This window comes from Onychomys torridus, chromosome 7 (genome assembly GCF_903995425.1).
Source record: "Onychomys torridus chromosome 7, mOncTor1.1, whole genome shotgun sequence".
NCBI classification, from domain to species: Eukaryota; Metazoa; Chordata; class Mammalia; order Rodentia; family Cricetidae; genus Onychomys; species Onychomys torridus.
This window is the reverse complement of record NC_050449.1, coordinates 95,735,389-95,752,589: the sequence shown is the minus strand read 5'-3', so window position 1 is coordinate 95,752,589 and position 17,201 is coordinate 95,735,389. Positions and strand designations below refer to the sequence as shown.

The 17,201-nt window shown below is 44.6% G+C and overlaps 1 pseudogene; it reads left to right on the top strand.

Annotated features, from left to right (window-relative positions):
• The first annotated feature begins 6,471 nt into the window (after positions 1-6,471).
• LOC118587646 lies at positions 6,472-15,454 on the top strand (annotated as a pseudogene).
• Positions 15,455-17,201: the final 1,747 nt, after the last annotated feature.

Here is a 17,201-nt window from a genome sequence, read left to right as displayed (position 1 = left end):
GGAAGAAATGTCACACAGTTGTGGCAACCTGCCAGACCACACCGCAGAAGAGAAAGGATTCAGTGTCCATGGCTCAGTGGTGGGAGGACCACACCTTTCCTGGACTGCCTACTTACACATACCTCTTGAGCTCTACTTAAGCCTCAACTTCACATTGGGATCCCAAAGATGGACTTGGGGGTGGGGTGGGGGTGTCACTGGGCATCTTTACCTGTTCCTCTTCCCAGTGGTGGCCACGTGGAATAAATCACCTTTCTCTGCCTGTCACTATTACTCGTTTAATTGGCTGATTGAGAGCAATAGCCCAGCCCACTTTGTTAGGGCTGCCAGGGCCAAGGCTCTGACTCTTGTCAATGCCAGAAACAAGGCCAGGAAGCTGCTGGGTAGCCCAGGTGAAAGTGTGTTGTCCTGAGGGTGCGTTTCCCAAGCCTCCCTTCCCCCTCATCCACACTTGCACATATAAGACGACACATTCCTAGACCCCAAGAGTGTGCCTGACTATTCCATAGGAAAACCCTTCAGAGGTGGACTGTTCCCTCCTGTTTTCCAAAGCCAGGCCAAAGCTGCCACCAGAGTAATTGTGTTAGAGCCATAGGCACTAAACTTAAGGAAAGGTCCCAACATGTCCCTTGGGACCATGCTTGGATCTTTCTGGAAACTTTTACTGCTTAGATATTAGTGCAACATTCCAAGAATTCCCAAGAACCACCCGAGGCCACACTGTCAGAGTCACTGCCCTAGGGGGACCTGGTACCTCCCATCTGGTTTTAACAGCTGCAGTGGGGAAAAGCATTTTTCTTTTCTAATAAAAATATTTTTATGTGTGTGAATGCCTTGCCTGTATGTATGTCTGTGCACCGCTTGTGTGCCTAGTGCCCTCAGAGGCCAGAAAAGGTCATTGGATCCCCTGGAATTGGAGTTACAGGTAATTGTGAGCCACCATGTGAGTGCTGGGAATCAAACCCTGGGCCCTCTGGAAGAGCAGCCAGTGCTGCTCCTCTCTCACCAGCTTCCATCAGGCAGGTAGCTTTGTGCTTTGGGTGCCCTAAGGGGAAGAAGGACTCTCTATAGCGTCCCTGCTGTGGTAGCATAGGACAGGATAGTGGCCCATCTCTGCAACTGTTTTAGTCCTCTGCTCCATATGTGGCACACATGTCCTGGCTGACGGTTTAAACATGCAGAGGGACTGAAGACTTCATGAGAAGACAAGATCCTGTGTGGAGAGGATGTCTCTGAAGACTCCCCATCAGGGATTCATTGATCCGTGGGGAGTAGGGGAAGGGAGAGGAGCGGTGGCTCAGCCCTGGAGAGACAGTGGGTGAGTGCTGGAAGGTGGCTTTGTTCCTCTAGCTCCTGAGACCATGGCTCTTGGTTTTGGCCTTCCTGCTGCCCCTCCCTTCCCAGGCTCATTCTGGTAAAAGGATCAGCTCTTACCCTTTCTAAAGGGACACCTCACCTCTCTGCCCACACAGGGAAGAGTGGTTAGCTCTAAGCAGGGTGAGAAAAGACTCCTACAAGGAGACGCAAACTTTTTGAAAAATGAAACAAACCCTGTGCACTCTGTAGCAACAACACCCCCAAGTCCTCCAAGGCCATACATCTGAATTTTAATGAGCAGACAAATCAGCTGAGGATCTAGTTAAAGTTCAGATTTAAAGGTACACCCAGGGGGGCTGAAGAGATGGCTCAGGGGTTAAGAGCACTGGCTGCTCTTCCAAAGGATCAGGGTTCAATTCCCAGCACCTACATGGCAGCTCACAAGTATCTGTCACTCCAGTTCCAGAGAACCTGACACCCTCACACAGACATACATGCAGGCAAAACACCCATGAACATAAAACCTTAAAAAAATGGTATTGGGGGCTGGAGAGATGGCTCAGAGGTTAAGAGCACTGACTGATCTTCCAGAGGTCCTGAGTTCAATTCCCAGCAACCACATGGTGGCTCACAACCATCTGTAATGAGATCTGGTGCCCTCTTCTGGCCTGCAGTCATACATGCTGTATACATAATTAAAAAAATTTAAACAAACCAACAAAAAAAACCCAAAATGGTATGCCCAGATGCCAGTGTACTAGGCTGCAGTGCACACACTGAGGAACAAGCATAAGGAGCAGCTAAGCAGGCAGCCGGGAACCCTACAGGGCAGTGGTTCTCAACCTTGCTATGCTGTGACCCTTTAATACAGTTCCTCATGTTGTGGTGAACCCAACCACAAAATTAGTTTCATTACTACTTCATAACGGTAATTTTGCAACTGTTATGAATTGTAATGTAAATATCTGATGTGACCCTGCTAGGGGTCAAGACCCACAGGTTGAGAATCATTATTATGGGGCTTTCCCTCCAAAGACATGGATGCACAGAGCCCTTCCTTGAGCTTGGCCAGATGCTGTATGTGGCAAAACCCTAGGCAAAGGGGCCACAGGCCCCATTTGGACAGGAGATCTCTGAGGAACTTGGTATATTGATACCCTACCCCTCAGCCCCTTCCATTTCCTTCTCTTCCAAATTCTGGTGGGACACATTTTCTGTCCCATGTTCCTACTCTCTATCTCCCCTCCCTGATAATCGGCTCATCAGAATGGGAGTCAGAATTACCAATGTGATGGTTAGAACATAGACTGTTCATCAGTTAGCCTTCCAGATTCACTTAGGCTTCATTGTTCCCTGCATATCCTCTTACAAACCTGGCTGCTTCTTTCCTACTTAGAGTGGCCTAGTAACACTTCTCCATGCCTAGATGGCAGGTTGAGTTGGACTTTGAAGGCAAGTCTCCTCTATCCATCTTCTCACGAAAGGCCTCATACTGATGAGTACTAGTGTCTTAGCTAAGGTAACTATTACAATGACAAAACACCATGACCAGTGTCTTAGCTAAGGTAACTATTACAATGACAAAACACCATGATCTGAAGCAACTTAAGGAGGATAAGGTTCATTTCATTCTACAATTTGTAGTCCATCATCCAGGGAAGTCAGGCAGGAACCTGAAGGCAGGAACTAAAGCAAAAGCCTTGGAAGAGTGCTTGTTGGCTTGCTCCCCATGGCTTGCTCATCCTGCATTTTTATACAGCTCAGGACCACCAACCCAAGGGTTGTACTGCCCATAATGAATTGGATCATCCTAACATCAACCTCAAGAAAATTCTCCATAGGCTTGTGTAGCCAGAAGTTTTCTCAGGTCCTGCCCAGGCCCTGCAGTCAGGATGAATCTCTCCCACCTGTGTCCTGCAGCCGATTGGTCCCAAATAAACACACAGAGGCTTATATTATTTTCAAACTATATGGCCTAATGGCTCGAGCTTCTCACTAGCTAGCTCTTACATCTTAAATTTACATATTTCTATTAATCTATACTTTACCACGTGGCTTGTGGCTTACTGGTACTTTTACATCTTGCTTCTCCTGGTGGTGGCTGGCAGCACCTCTGCTCTCTTTTCTCCTCCCACTTGGTTTTCCTGCCTGGCTCCATCCTGCCCTGCCATAGGCCAATGCAGCTTTATTTATCAACCAATCAGAGCAACACATATTCACAGCGTACAGAAAGACATCCCACAGCAGGCTTGCCCACAGGCCAGTCTTATGAAAGCATTTTTCTCAATTAAGAATCCTTCTTCTTAAGTGACCTGAGTTTATGTCAAGTTGGCACAGAAACTAGTCGGCACAGGCATGTACTTTAGGTTATAAGTGACAAAAACCAATGAACAAACAAAAGGAGCTTGTGGTAAAGTGCTTGCCCGACACAAATAAGGCCTTGGTTGGATCCCCAGACAGGCAGACAGACATGGCTTAAATACCTCCCTCCCCCTTTTAAAAGATTACTTTTTCATTTTTAGTTTGGTTCTTTTTTATTTTTTCCAGGGCTGGAGATCAAACCCAGAGCCTTACATTATTAGATCAGTGCTCTACCCCTGAGCTACATCCCAGCCCTGGCTTACATGTTCCGAGGGAACTTATTTATTAACAAACTAAAATGTCTAGAAATAGGCCTGAGCTGCTGACTAGGTTAGAGTGCCAGGGCTGGGCGAAGAAGCACAGAAAAGAGGACTGGGTGCTGCTGCTGTGGCCAAGGGCCCACTGAGAGTCTGCTCACCTGTTTGATGACAGAGACTCCTGGACATCATAGTGCAGAGAAGGCATACTGGGCAGGGGCATGAAGGCAGACTGCAGCCACTGGTCCCCCATTTCCAGGCCCCCTGTTTAGTAGTCATGGTTCTGACCAGTATATTGGGCTTGACTATTTAATGATCCCCACATCCACATTGCTTTCTGGTCTAAGACTTCAGTGTATCTCTCCCAAGTCCCCAGTCCTTAACAGTTTGACTTTCTGATGACCCCCCCATGCAATTGCCATTCCAAAGATCATAAGTAAAGACATGAGGTCTGCTGCACATGAGGCCTCAGGCTATAAAAGGAAGTGGAGCTAGAAAGGAAAGTACACACTGTATTGCCTTGGTTCTGATTATACACACAAATCAAACCCAAGCAGTGAGAGTGACGAGGCCCATGCTGCCACAGGATCGTCAAATCTGAAGAACAACTGAGATGGGAGACAGTGTTTGTTGTCATTGTTCTTCATTGCCATGTTAGGAAAATCCCTGAGAGTTTTGCTCAGCCAAACTTCTAGTCATCATTCTTTCTCCCATCCCTCCATTTCCAGACTCGCTGCGCAGTAGCCATTGTTCTGACCAGAATATCTGGCTTGACTAAATGTGAATCAAGGTGAATTGTGGGGGTAACAATGGGGGTAACAGAGATAGGGAGACATGGAGACAGAAACTGAGAGTTGTGGGAGCAAGAGACAAAGAAATGAAAGTAGAGATGCTAGCTTGTTCACAGCCATCGCAAGCTAGTACACAGCCATCGCAAGCTAGTACACAGCCATCGCAAGCCAACACAGAGCCATCACAAGCTAACACACAGTCATCACAAGCTAACACACAGTCATCACAAGCTAACACACTCAGAGCCATCTCAAGCTAACACATGCAGAGTCATCACAAGTTAACACACACAGAGCCATCACAAGCTAACACACACAGAGCCATCACAAACTAACACACACAGAGCCATTACAAGCTAACATACAGAGCCATCACAAACTAACACAGAGTCATCACAAGCTAACACACACAGTCATCACAAGCTAACACACACAGAGCTATCACATGCTAGCACAGAGTAATCACAAGCTAACACACAGAGAGCCATCACAAGCTAACACATGCAGAGTCAACACAAGCTAGTACACAGCAAGGTGTCACCATTGAAAGGGAAGCAGGGAGCCAGCACTTTCCTGTGTTGGTGCTCACAAGTCAGGGTACCCCAGACACAGCTCTAGCTGAACATGTCTCTGTTGCAACAAGAGAAGGGAAACCACACCCCACAGGGAACTCTAGGGTGCTGTCCCTGCCCTCATTACAGTAATGACAAACCAAACTTCACCCAAGTGTGTCCCTAGTGCTCTTTGGCTGGTGAAGTCATCAATAACTGAGATGTCATTGATTGTTACAGTGCATCTGGGATGATTCACCTGGTGTTTTGAGACAGGATATCTCTGTGTAGCTCTGTCTGTCCTGGAACTCACTCTGTAGATCAGACTGTTCTTGAACTCAGAGATTCACCTGCCTCTGCCTCCCGAGTGCTGGGATTAAAGGCATGTGCCATCATCACCCAGCTAAATTGACTATTTTTAAAAGGCTATCAGATTGTATTGGAAAAAGTGAAAATTACACTTTTTTTTCAAAAATATAATATATTAAACAATTTAAATTTAAAAGATAGGTAAAGATACAGCACTCAGTGCTAACAAAAAGCAAGCAAGTGAGTAAAATCCAAGTATATTATATGTGTATGTGTATGTGTGTATGTGCCAGCACTCTGGGGGTGCTGAGACCTGGGAGAATGAACCTATAAACAAGGCAGATTAAGTCTCATGCAATAGCCAACTTTACTCAGGGCCCTAGACAATTTATGCTCTGAGAGCTAAGAAAGATAACTTGCTGAGGTCATGGGAGTGGGAGAGCTGTCCACACACCCCTCATCCACCATGGGGTGGTGAGGGTGAGGGAAAGATGCCCTTACCCACTTGCCCCTGTGGTGGATGAGAGCGCTGCCCCTGCCCCTCACAGGCTGCAGCACTTGGGAGAGCAGGCCCTGCATCTCGCCTGGGCAACACAGTAGAGCTGACCCTGCTGAAGGGGAATGGGGGGAGGAGGACCACCCCTGAGGACAAGAGAGTGAGAGATCTAGCCTCACCCTTTATCTGCCATATAGTGGTGCAAGTGAGGAAGAGATGCCCTCCCCCCCCCCACCCACCCCTTATCACAGGTAGCAGGTAGGAGAGCTGGCCCTGAGGTCATGAGAACTGGTGAACTGGCCTGAAACCTCACCAGCTGCAGCATTGGGGAGAACAGATCCTGTACCATGTCTGGGCACCACACTAAAGCTAGCCCTGCTGGCGGGGGCATGGGTGAGCTTGCCCTGAGGGCATGAGCATGGGAGAGCTGGCCCCACTACTTGTCTGTCATGCATGGGTAAGGGGAAAAGAGATAAAAGTAACCTGAAAAACAACAACAAATAAATAAATAAATAAATAATAAAAAGAAAGGCCACCTGCATAAAGGTTCTTATGAGTTCAAGCTGTATACAAGCACAAGGACAAGCCACACATGGTAAAAACACGTTTTTCCATAGAGTCATATAAAGGATAGCTAAACATTTAATTGAATAACAGCAGCAAGCAATAATGAGCAATCTGAAGTCAACTCACTCCTATTAACTATACCTGGGAGGCACGTTCCAAGAACAATTTCGTATTTGGCAGAAACTGAGGTCACAAGACTCCTGTCTTGTCTTCTTGGAGTTTTCTCACAAGCACTCAGAATTCTCCTCACATGACTCCATTCTTGGACAGTGTTCTGACATGCATGTGTGCATACGTGTGTATGTATATGTGTGTGTGTGTGTGTGTGTGTGTGTGTGTGTGTGTGTGTGTAAAACCCTTGGCCTCTGCAGGCATCTGCATTCTTATGCACATACCCACACACTTGCATACATGCATACACATAATTAAAAATATTAAAATAAATGTTTTTAAAATGTGTGTGAAATAATCGATGAAAAATTATAAATAAATAGTAAGAAAACAGCAGGTACACCAATTTAAAAAAAAAAGTCAACATAGGAAGTTACAAACCACAGAGTGTACATAGAAGGATGTCTAATAGGAAGCACAATAAGATGATAAATAAGATGCATAAGAAAAATATTACATTCCTCATTAACAAAAGAGCATGGCAATTGAAAGTCTTTACACGCAAACATGTTTCACACTATGTGAAATTAAGATTGCAGGTACGCATAGAAATTGCACACCTATTAACAGAGAAACAGGACTTCAGTGAACACTCATCAGTTCCCCTCAGGTTTCTCCAGGGACTAGAAGACTGTGCGGTTTACTGTAAGAAGTGATGGTTCAGAAAAAATTAAAAAGTGAAGGTAAGGAGGGTCACCGCGATAAAGTTGGGACATTTTACTACAAACTAAACAAACAAAAGTTTTAAAAACCTGAGGTAATCACAGAACTTACCACTTTAGCAAAGCTTTTTAAAATAAGTCATGACCCCACCTGGGGTCACACAACAAACTGTGGGGCTTGTGAAAAATCTGGCAGAGGTTAGAGGCTTCTGAATGCACAAGGACTAGAAATGAATCCAAAACCAAAGGCGGGAATCCGAGCTGCTTCCAGCCATGCTCACCCGTGTTCCACAGAGCAACCTCCCTGCAGCTTGGTTCTGACACGCACCACGAGCACCTTGCATTGTGCATGCAACACATGACAACAGGCTCTAACTGAGGCCTGGGCTCACACTTGACCCCACTGTGCTTTTTGCTCTCTGAGAAACACATCGATCTGATTATGTAAAAAAAAAAAAAAAAGACTACTTGTCCTACAGTCAGTCCTTGGTGTGCATCTAACTAGTTTATTATATCTTCAGAATGGATTGGGTTAGACAAATAAACACATTCATCTCATTAACATAATTTTGTCTTTAATAGATGTAAAAGTACATGAATGCCAAAGAATTGTTTTAAGATAATCTTCCTTGTGATTTTATTGGTAAGTGCTTAAGTTATATAAATGTACCTATACACCTTGGGTGAAATGTTGAAAAGAGACATGAATAGAGAAAGTTTAAGAAGCCCTATAATAGCCTACAAAGCAAATCTCCAAAGTCCCGCCCATAATCATGAACCATAGTTAAACATAATTATAAATTAGTAATAAAATGATAGCAAGGTACAGGCATATGAAAAAAGTCTTCCTTTTTCTAAGTTAATTTTAGGTTACAAAAAAAAGGAAAAACTCCACCAAAGTCATGTTTAAAATTATTTTGAAATTATTTGAACCATTTGAAAACTATTCAAGGTGAGTGACACCAGCAAGTTGTTGAACTGGGAGGGCCACGGCCACGGCCACGGCTGACAGTTCCTACCAGGACACGGATCAGCACGCCTCTGGGAGAACACCAGTGGCCAATGAGCGGCTACAGCACACAGGCTGTTAGAAAACTAAAACCACATTCCAATGAAAACAGCAGGGACATTTTGGAGACAGATGATTGGACCATGCCCTTCGCTCTACACAGCTCAGGTTACCCAGGCAGACACTCCCCACCACAGTGGGGCTCCTCCTGGAAAAGGAAAGCAAAAGGATGGACCTTACACTCAATGTCATGGATTATCGGAGCCTGCCTAAAGATCTGGTTAAAAGGACCGACAAGCTAGAGCCAGAGTCTGGGAGCCACTGAATAGAGGTGAGTGTCAGGTGCAGTTCTTTCAGACCGACAACAAGGACAGCAAGAGATAAGGAAGATCTGCGAGGTCCTAAAGCCTCTAAGCTGGGCCAATTGTCTCAAGGTACTGGAAGGGGCTTTTTTTTCTTAATTCCCAAATATCAGCTAAATAAACAAATAATATAAAGTACAAAGCACACAAAGAAATAGAGAGACGTGGTCCAGTCAAGCCCTATGATGGGAAGAACAAAGGTTGTCAGAAGTTGTCACTGCTGACGTTTGAGGACTGTCCTCGATAATCTTCAAAAAGGATGAAGAAGCAGTATGTCTGTCTAGACTACATAAACAGAGTTATCTGTTATTGTTAGCAATAAAATCATGAACATTGGAAAGACCCATAAAACCAATTAATAAGTTGTTGGAACAAGAGGTAGGACAACCTGACACACTATGATTTGGGAATTATAATTGGAAAAATCACTATTCTACTTTTAAGAATTCCATAAAACTTCTAATTGCAGGCTTTAAAAAGTATTATTATAAAATAATATTTAAAATTGCTGAAGCCCTTTATATAGAGACTGTACATTTTAAGTCCTTTATATATAAAGTAGACTGTACATTTTTGAAGAACATGGCCTGGCAATATGGCCTGGTGGGTAAAAAGCCCTTGCCATGTGACCCTGGCAACATGAGTCTAAGCTCCAGAACCCACAGCGGGAGGGAGACTCCTCCTGCAGGTTGTCCTTTGACCATGCACACGAGATAACATTGCATGTGTGTGTGAGACACACACAATAATAAAGATAACAATGAGAACATTTATTTGACATATATAAAAAGTAATTCATCACAATGAACATATACTGGCACTGAACAGGATGGCCCTATGTGTCACCACGTTAATTCTCTAAAATGTCCTTGCAATGTTCCTTCAGTGTCCACTGAGGCTCCAGGATTCTCCCCTCTACCCTGGAAGCTCAAAACCCTTTCTATAGAATGGATAGGTATTTGTATAGAGTTTACACAACCCCTCCCATATTATTTTACGCCATCTCTAGATTACTTATTATGCCAATACAAAGCAAATGCTGCGTAAGCAGTTGCAATACTGTCTGTTTAGGAGATAATGACAAGAGGAAAGTCTGTCCATATTCAGTATACCTGCTTTCTTTCTTTTTACATAGTGCATCCCAATCACCCTTCCTTCCCAGTCCTCCCAGGCCTGGCTCCCACCCTTATACCACCCCCAAAAAAGATAAAGAAAAGTCCAATTTGTGTTGTCCACATAGTCACTGGAGCATGGTCAAACTCCTGGTGGCCAGCCCCTTAAAGAAAAGTGAGTCCTTCCCTGCCCCGACCCTACCCCCAGTAGCCCTCTATTGTGGAGAAATACACTTCAGCATTCCTACCACAAGTTTTAGAATTCTCTTCAATAGCTTCCCATCTAGGTTGTCACTTTTTTCGGGGGTGGGGGAGGTCACAGAAGCCCTCCATGTCTCCGTGTCTCAACCATGAGTCTGCAGTCATTGACAACACCACAAATGAAGCCTCCCTGTCCTCCATAGTCAGCAGGAATAGGCATCAGGGACTTTCACATGGTGTTCAGTGACAGCACAGACCATGGACATCCACCTGGCCTCCCGCATCAGCACATGCTTCGTACCTCAGCATGGTCTCCAGTGGCAGTATAGACCACAGACACCAACATGGTCCCCAGTGGCAATCTTGCCCATGGATATCAACATGGCCTCTCACATCTGCCTGGCCCCCAGCAGCACCACGGCCCATGGACATCAACATGGCTTCAGGCAGTAGCATGGACCATGGACATCCCCATGGCCTTTGGTGGCAACATGAGCCATGAACATCAATATGACCCTCAGCTGTATACAGTGGCAGTACAGACCACAGACATCAACATAGCCCTCTGTCACAGCTTAGGCCACAGACACTGTCATAGCCCTCGGTGGCAGCATAGGCCACGGACCTCAACATTGTCTCTGGAGCAACAGGGGCCACAGACACCAACATGGTTTCAGGCAGCAGCACAGATACAGACATCACAAGTTATAAAAGTAACTTTAATATTGACTTGGGTATAAATTAGTTCCTTGTTAAAGTGAACAAAAAACACAATTAAATTGGTTCAAAGAGAAGTGAGTTTATTAAAGGTGGCATTGCAGATGAGCTTTTCATCTTGTTGTGTGAGGTAGGGTACTACTATGAAATCCAAGTTGGCATAGAACTCATTATGTAGGCCAGACTCAAGATCTTTCTGCCTCAGTCTCCCCAAGTGTTGGTATTACAGGTATCTGTCATCATACCTGATGCAAATGAGTTTTCAAAGGATGGAGTGTTTCACTAGTGATTTGGGGACAACTGATTGTTACTGTAGAAGAAAGGACAGAATAAACTCACCTTATCCCACTATAAATACAAACTTGGGGAGAAACTAAGAACTAAATGTAAAACAAAGCCAAAAAATCTATAAAGGCACCAGAGAAAATTTAGTGTAATGTATTTATAGTTAGAAGATTTAAAAAAGGGTTCTTGGAGGCTGGGAATCTAGTCCTATTGGCAGAACACTTGCCCAGCAGGAACAAAGCCCTGGGTGCAATCCATAGCATCACATAAACTAGGCATGGTGTTGCATGCCTCTAGTCTGGAAACTTCAAGGTCATTCTCATCTATAGAAGCGAATGAGGCCAGCCTTTGCTACATAAAACACTGTGTGTGAGTGCATATGGAAGCCAGAGGTCAGGGCTGGATGTGTCCCCTTCCTCAGTCATGCCCTATTTTTCTGAATAGGTCCATCAGGGAACCTTTCATTGATTTAGCCAGGCTCCAGGGATCTACTTGTCTCTGCACCCCCAGTGCCAGGACTACAGATGTGTGCCAGCATGACCATCATTTTATGTGGGTGCTGGGCATCTGAACTCAGACTGCCATACTGACTCAGCCAACTGAAAGGGAGAGAGGGAGGCAGGGAGGGGGCACTGGAGAGATAGCTCAGTGGTTAAGAACACTGCTCTTCCAGAGGACCCAGGTTTCATTTCTAGGACCCACATGGTAGCTCACAACCATCTGTAACTTCAGTTCCAGGTGATCCTACACCTTCTTCTGGCCTCCATGGATAGCAGGCACTCAAGTGGTGCCCAGACATACATGCAGACAAAACATCCATATACATAAAAATTCTCAAAAAATAAGAATGAATGGAGAGAATTCCCAGTACAAAAATTAAGAAAGGGAAAAAAAACTGATAAATTTGACCACACCAAAATGCAATTTTCAGCCTAGTAGGGTAGTGCATGCCTTTAATACCTGCACTTGGGAGGCAGAGACAGGCAGATCTCTGTAAGTTCAAAGCCAGCCTGCTCTATATAGTAAGTTCCAGGACAGACAGGGCCCTTCCCATGCATAGACACTGTCTCAAAAACAAACAAACTAACTAACTAAAAACACAAGCAAACAAAATTTAAAAAATATGACAGACTAGGGGAAGACAGACTAGGGGAAAACATTTTCATCTTCATCATATAGATCAGATGATAAGTAAAGCCAAAGTATACCATAAATTCAAGTGAAAAGAAGACACAAAAGAGCTGCCACTCAAAGGAAAAATAAGCAAATGTGACAAACAGGCAAATCTCAGGAGAAGATATTGTGGGGGGATCTTATTCTTTTCCTTTAATTGGGCTTCTTTTCTTTCTTTTCTTTTTTTTTTTTTTTTTTTTTTTTTTTTCCTGAGACAGGGTTTCTCTGTGTAGCTTTGCGCCTTTCCTGGATCTCGCTTGGTAAACCAGGCTGGCCTCGAACTCACAAAGATCCACCTGCCTCTGCCTCCCGAGTGCTGGGATTACAGGCATGTGCCACCACCGCCCGGCTTAATTGGGCTTCTTTTATTTTTTGTCTATGTGTGCACACATGTCTGAGCACCATGTGTGTGCCTGGTACTTGTGGAGGTCAGAAGAAGGAGTCGGATGCCCTGGAAATGGAGTTACAGACAGTTGTGAGCCACTGTGGGTGCTGGGGATCACATCTCAGGTCCTCTGCAATGTTAAGAGCCATCGGTGCTCTTAACCACTGAACTGTCTCTGCAGCCCCAGGAATCCTGTTCTTTTATTAGTATTCAAAACTGTCCCAAGGGGATGAGAAAACTCCCTATCCATCTGTCTTTCTACTTTTTGGCCTAAAGCAGGAGTACAATTGTGGGAAGTAGCAAACTAAAAGCTGGGCTTTAGTCACAGCCAGAAAACCAAACTGAGAGGCCCTGGGAAACAGGAAGTTAGAGGAGGGTGCAAAGAATAAGGAGCTGGGTGCAGATACTGTCTATGGAGTCCCAGGTCCACCTCTAACTATGAATACATGGATCTGTGTTGGAGCCCACTTTTAGGTTCCTAGTGGCTTTACCCAGCAGGTCTATATAAAGAGGATGATTGGACCATGGGCCTGAGTACAGGTGTCTGGGATGGTCTGCACTTGGCTGTGCTGGGGAGAGGTCTTTTGCTCCAAATCTTGGCATTCCTTTAAATGCCCTAGGGCAAAAACAGTCTAGGATCCAGGATCCAGGCCCTCTCCAGGCTATCCTGTATTTTCTATCTTTTCCTCTCCCCTCTATCCTCCTAACTAATATTTCCTGCTACTTCTACTCAAGAGTACTTTGGGGAAATGTGGGAGTGAGGGATGGCCCCCAATAGATTGTGCCACTAAACAGGGACTAAGACAAAAAGAAAAAAAATTATATATATATATACCCAGAGTAGTTGATGAAAATGTAAGAGTTAGGCCCTGCCAGTTAAAGCAGTTGCACTGGTCCAGTTTTGTAGTGAAAAAAGTTAAATGGGGCAGGGGGTCTTATCCTCAATAGAAAAAGAAAAAATGGACTGGAAGGATGTCCAAATATAAGGCTGCAGCACAGAATCTTCTCTATAAAGACTTCTCTCTTTCTGTATCTCTCTTAATTTCTATGAAAAGAAAAAACTTAATCTCTCTCTAAAAAACTGAAAAGCCTTTCAGAACTTTCTTTCTCAGTCTCTCTTTCTGTGAGAGAAAAATTAGATTCACCTGGATCTCTATGGGAAAATCACCTGTGGTTCACTCTAAGAAGAAACAACAACACCCTTAGAACATGGCAAAACCTCTCTGCTACGTTCTGTCTTTCTTTCAAGCCAGGAAAAGCAGCAGCCAAAAGTTCCCTACAGTTAGAGCCTAGCAAAAAAAGTGCAGGTAGACAGTCAAAGCAGGGACAGATTCCCCAAAAGTTGAAGAGATGAGGGGAGGGGCTTCTGGTGAGGGGAGAATGCAGGCTAAGAGCTGCAAAGAGCCAAGGGAACTGCCTCCCTTGATGTGAGGGGCTACTGCTGAGGAGGAGGCAATGGAGCCTAGCTGCAGATGCAGCTGTGCTGCCAAGTCAGCGACATAAGCTACAAGACAGAGAAACTATGTTTTTATTTTAGAAAACAGCAGTCAGAATCCCCTGAGGTTAGATAGAACTTAGCTATAATATTTGGTAAGGTAGTCCTATAGAGTTTTGTTAAGAATATAAGCTTGTGCCAGGTGCTGGTGGCACACATCTTTAATCCCACCACTCAGGAGGCAGAGCTAGGTGGATCTCTGTGAGTTCAAGGCCAGCATGCTCTACAGACCAAGATCCAGGACAGGCACCAAAACTACACAGAGAAAACCTGTCTTGAAAAAAAACCCTCAAGAAGAAGAAGGAGGAGGAGGAGGAGGAGGAGGAGGAGGAGGAGGAGGAGGAGGAGAAGGAAAAGAAGAATATAAGCTTATAAGAAGTATAAATAGAAGTTCTGAAGTGTCCCCTGAGCCCTCCGGACCACAGTTCTCTCTGCCTCCTTCTCAGAAAAGACCAAGATATGGCATATTGAATTCGAAAGCTTTGGGTCCAGCTACGGTGGAGCAGGCTGCTACACACAGTCCCCCAGAGGCTTTGGTTTGCCCACCCCTTTGCAGGCCAAGAAGAAATCGAGAGTCCCAGCCCAACACATGGTGCTCTGTACCATATCTCAGCTGCTTTCTGCTACTCTGACTGATGAAGTGTTCAAAATTGGGAATTTTGAGATTTCACAGGTCACTATTGTGGGAATAATCAGACATGCAGAGAGGCTCTGACCAATATTGTTTATAAAATAGATATGACTGCTACATCCATGGATGTTCATTAGTGGGTTGGCACAGATGATACCAGTGGTGAAAACACTGTGAAACACATGAAAGTGGCTGGCCACCTCAGGTCTTTCCAAAACAAGAAGAGCTTGGTAGCCTTTAAGATCATTCCCTTGAAAGATATGAATGAGTTCACTGCACATATTCTGGAGGTGGTCCATTCACACATAATGCTCAGTAAATCCAACAACCAGCTTTCAGCAGGGAAACCATCTATCAGCAACCCAGGAATGGGTGAGCCAGGAAACTTCGGTGGGAATAACTTCATGCCAGCAAATGGCCTCACTGTGATCCAAAACCAGGTGCTGAATTTGATCAAGGCTTGCCCAAAACCAAAGGATTGAACTTTCAGGATCTCAGGAACCAGCTCCCAACACAAGCAAGCAGTGGATTTTCTGTGCAATGAAGAGCACATGTATTCTACTGTGGACGATGGTCACTTTAAATCCACAGATGCAGAGTAACTAGGCTCATTAGGTATCTGAAATATTTCCTGTTTTTCCATCATCTGTTGTCTCTAGCTCTTTAGGTTTTGGCCAGTGGCTTCTAGGACAGAAGTTTCATTGAGGAGGTCTCATCTTATGTCCTCTTGAAACTTACTGCTGTTCTGTTTTGTTATTTGTTGTTTAGAGGTTCAAAGGGAGATAGACAATTGAGAAGGAAGTAAACTAGGGTGGGATTCCTTAAAAGAATTTTTAGATAAGCTAGTCAGGACTCCAGGCTGGATGGATGGGATTGAAAGAGGAACACAATCCAGAGAGCAGGGCAGAACTGTGTCATGCTTGGGAGCTTGTGTTCTCGAAAGGCTTCTTATTGAGGTGAAGAATAAGAATAGGGCTACAAGCCACAAAAAAAAAAAAAAAACCTACTACCTTCTGCCTATTTTTGTTTCCCACTCTGGGTCTGTGGTGTTACTCTCAAAATTGCACTTTTCTTCCACTTGTCTTGCCCACGGCTGAAAGTGGTTTTAATGATCATGAGGTTCTGATGTGGGGCCTCACATGGCAGAGGGGAAGAAATGTTACTGCATTGTTTGTAATATAAATGTCCATATGTTTAATAAAACAGTCTAGCATAATTAAAAAAAAGAAGTCTAAATAAGTGTATGATGAATGTTAGTTTGTGAAAAGTGTAAATGTTGAATGTGAGTCTAAATGCTTAATGTAAATACATGTAGCAAATGACCATGCTAGTTGTAATGTAAGTTTAAATAAGTGTAAATAAAGTAAGTCAGAGAAATGTAGGTTTATAATAAGCTTTAGGCATAGTTATTGTATAGGCTTAATAAGGTAGGCTATAGGCTTTAGGTCTAGGGATATGATGAAGATTTAACAGAGGGATTAGAGTAGGTTTTCCCAACCTGGGATGCTGAAAAGAGCATCCATAGACTGCAAATTTGGCAGTTACAAAAGCCACCAATAATAACAAGAAGCACATTCAGAGACTGCTAGCTCCAGAAGGCAACAGCGGAACATGTGCATCTGAGACCTGTGGAGCATCACAGCTTCTCAAACAGCAGATGCCATGAGCCAGTACAAGCAGTGCAGCCAGACAGTCTTGGAAGCTGAGACCCTCAAGGCATCAATGCAGTGCAGGTGGAAGATGCACTAGGGTCTACATGCTTTCTACTGAAAGGAAGCCATAGTGAGAAGTGGACACACTAAGCTACAAGAAAGGCTAAGGGCAAGCAGCAGCTTGGAAAGCCCAGCCAAGATACTACACCACAAGAAAGTCAAATGGCAGACAGCAGCGTGGAGAGCCCAGAAGCCTATATCACCTCAGAAAAGGTGAGCAGTGAGCAGCAATGAGCTACAGAGACTGCAGAGACCAGACTGCTTCTGAAGGCCAAGAGCAGAGGGGTGTCGATGCCAGATGAGCAGCTGAGACATGGGGGGGCCTAAGAAGGTTTGGGGGTGAAAGCATGCTCCAGGCTGAACAGTCAGACAGGGGATCTGCAGAAACTGCTGAATGCTCTGGGACCCAGTTTGCTGTGCACTTGGACCACCAGTGAAGCAGGTAACAAGACCCTCCCAAAGCAAGGGCTGTGAAAGCCACAAATGACTGAAACAGAGCTAGCGGCAAAAATTTTGCAGTATCTGCTTGCTGGCTGCACAGAGAGCTTTTTGGAAGAGCTCATAGCAACTTGGTTGCTATGGCAGTTACTTCACCCTAAGGTTAAGTTTTGCTGGAAAAAAAAGTCATAAAATGCTG